Source organism: Balaenoptera musculus, chromosome 7 (assembly GCF_009873245.2).
Source record: "Balaenoptera musculus isolate JJ_BM4_2016_0621 chromosome 7, mBalMus1.pri.v3, whole genome shotgun sequence".
Taxonomy (NCBI): domain Eukaryota; kingdom Metazoa; phylum Chordata; class Mammalia; order Artiodactyla; family Balaenopteridae; genus Balaenoptera; species Balaenoptera musculus.
In genome coordinates, this window is record NC_045791.1 from 31,347,763 (window position 1) to 31,351,290 (window position 3,528).

Genomic DNA, 3,528 nt, shown 5'->3' on the forward strand with positions numbered 1-3,528 from the left:
GGTGTTGATTTTGTTGAAAGCTTTTTCTGCATCTGAGATGATCATATGGTTTTTACTCTTTAATTTATTAATATGGTGTATCACATTGATTGATTTGCATTGAAGAATCCTTGCATCCCTGGGATAAATCCCACTTGATCATGGTGTATGATCCTTTTAATATGCTGTTGAATTCTGTTTGCTAGTATTCTGTTGAGCATTTTTGTGTCTATGTTCATCAGTGATATTGGTCTGTAATTTTCTTTTTTTGTGATATCTTTGTCCGGTTTTGGTATCAGCGTGATGGTGGCCTTGTAGAACAAGCTTGGGAGTGTTCCTCCCTCTGCAATTTTTTGGAAGAGTTGGAAAAAGATAGGTGTTAGCGCTTCTTTAAATGTTTGATAGAATTCACCTGTGAAGCCATCTGGTCCTGGACTTTTGTTTGTTGCAAGATTTTTAATTACAGTTTCAATTTCATTACTTGTGATTTGTCTGTCATATTTTCTATTTCTTCCTGGATCAGTCTTGAAAGGTTGTACCTTTCCAAGAATTTGTCCATTTCTTCCAGGTTATCCATTTTATTGGCATGGAGTTGCTTATAGTAGTGTCTTATGATCCTTTGTATTTCTGTGGTGTCCATTGTAATTTCTCCTTTTTTATTTCTAATTTTATTGATTTGAGTCCTCTCCCTTTTTTTTCTTGATGAGTCTGGCTAAAGGCTTATCAATTTTGTTTATCTTCTCAGAGAACCAACTTTTAGTTTTATTGATCTTTGCTATTGTTTTCTTTGTTTCTATTTCATTTATTTCTGCTCTGATCTTTATGATTTCTTTCCTTCTACTAACTTTGGGTTTTGTTTGTTCTTCTCTCTCTAGTGGCTTTAGGTGTAAGGTTAGGTTGTTTATTTGAGTTTTTTCTTGTTTCTTGATGTGAGATTGAATTGTTATAAACTTCTCTCTTAGATCCACTTTTGCTGCATTCCATAGGTTTTGGGTCATATGTTTTCATTGTCATTTGTTTCTATGTATTTTTTTCTTTCCTCTTTGATTTCTTCAGTGAGGTCTTGGTTATTTAGCTGCACACTGTTTAGCCTCCATGTGTTTGTGTTTTTTACAGGTTTTTTTCATGTAATTGATTTCTAATCTCATAGTTTTGTGGTTGGAAAAGATGCTTGATATGATTTCAATTTTCTTAAATTTTCCAAGGCTGGATTTGTGACCTGAGATGTGATCTGTCTTGGAGAATGTTCCATGTGCACTTGAGGTGAAAGTGTATTCTGCTGCTTCCGGGTGGAATGTCCTATAAATACCAATTCAATCTATCTGGTCTCTTGCGTCATTTAAAGCTTGTGTTTCCTTATTTATTTTCTGTTTGGATGATCTGTCCATTGGTATAAGTGGGGTGTTAAAGTCCCCCACTATTATTGTGTTACTGTTGATTTCCCCTTTTATGGCTGTTAGCATTTGCCTTATGTATTGAGGTGCTCCTGTGTTGGGTGCATAAATATTTATAATTGTTATATCTTCTCCTTGGATTGATCCCTTGATCATGTTGTAGTGTCCTTCCTTATCTCTTGTAACAGTCTTTATTTGAAAGTCTATTTTATCTGATACGAGTATTGCTACTCCAGCTTTCTTTTGATTTCCATTTGCATAGAATATCTTTTTCCATCCCCTGACTTTCAGTCTGTATGTGTCCCTGGGTCTGAAGTGGGTCTCTTGTAGACAGCATATATACAGGTCTTGTTTTTGTATCCATTCACCAGTCTGTGTCTTTTGGTTGGAACATTTAATCATTTACATTCAATGTAATTATCGATTTGTGTGTTCCTATTACCATTTTCTTAATTGTTTCAGGTTTCTTTTTGTGGGTCTTTTTCTTCTCTTGTGTTTCCCACCTAGAGAAGTTCCTTTAGCATTTGTTGTAAAGCTGGTTTGGTGGTGCTGAATTCTGTTAGCTTTTGCTTGTCTGTAAAGCTTTTGATTTCTCTGTCAAAACTGAATGGGATCCTTGCTGGGTAGAGTAATCTTGGTTATAGGTTTTTCCCTTTCATCACTTTAAATATATCCTGCCACTCCCCTCTGGCCTGCAGAGTTTCTGCTGAAAAATCAGCTAATAACCTTATAGGGATTCCCTTGTATGTTATTTGTTGCTTTTCCCTTGCTGCTTTTAATATTTTTTCTTTGAATTTAATTTAACTATCATTCTTCCACACTAGAGATGGTATAGGAATTGGAACTAAGAAGGCGCACAGGGCACTGCACACTGAGGAGTGCTGTGGACCCCTGTGCCCTGACCTTGCCACAGAAAACTTAGAAGCACTGGCCTCCTGTTTGCAAAACTCCTTTCATAGGAGGGTCTCATGAATCCAGTTTCAACAGTGCTGGAAAGATGAAGCTCAGGAAAATAATTGTGTTTGATTTGGTAAAGCACCTGAAACTATGGCTATTAAGTGTTAGAATAAAATTGTTAAGCAGCTGTATTAGTTTCCTAGGGCTTCCATAGCAAATTACGGCAAACTTGGTGGCTTAAAATAACAGAAATTTATTTTCTCACAGTTCTGAAGTCCAAAAGTCCAAAATCAAGGTATCAGTGAGGTTGGCTTCTTCTAGAGGCTCTGAGGGAGAATCTGATCCATGCTTCTCTCCTAATTTCTGGTGGTTGCCAGCAATCCTTGGCATTCCTTGGCATTCCTTGGCATATAGATTGCTGACTCCAATCTTTGCCTTCATCTTCACATTTCACTCTTCTCTGTGTCTCTGTGTCCTCTCTTCTTCTCATAAGGACACCAATCATTGGATTTAAGGCCTACCCTAATCCAATATGACCTCACCCTGATCCTTAACTAATTACATCCAAAAATAACCAATTTCCAAATGAGGTAACATTTTGAGTTGGACATGACTTTTGAAGGGACTACTGCATTTGACTGCAGCAACATAATCAGTTTTTGATGTTACTGAATGATGGCTACAACTAATTACATATGCAAGGCCTGAAGTTTTTCTAAAAACATGTCAATCTTGCTATTAGTAAGTATCAAACAGGGAATTTCAAAGGGCCTGTAGTCTTTATTTCTGGTACTGAGATAAAACCAAAAGCTCCCTTTTCTTGCAAGGCAGTCTTGGCCTCCTTTCCTCCTTTTTCCCACATTTTTTTATGAATTAGAAACTTAACTTATTCTGCTCAGCCCATCCATCATCACCTTTCTTTCCCTGCCCTAAATCCCAACCTCAAGGAAACAAAACTTAGCTGAGGTCAGGGTCTGACCATTTCTGAAATAATCAAATGAAATAGATTGCCATGGTTTTCCAGTTATCATACCACTGAAGGTATTTTAAGGTCTTACTCTTTTTTGATGTGAGAAAGTTTGAAGTTGCGGGGTGGGTCACAGGACCTCTTGGGTGAAAAGGGTGTTCAGGATTAAAAAAGTGTGATAATCTGTTTTAGAAGTTGTGACCTTCTTGTGGTAGTACCTTCGGATACAGATAGCAATGTTATCTGAAGCTATTCTGGTTTAAGATGTTTAAATAGTCTAATGTATCACAG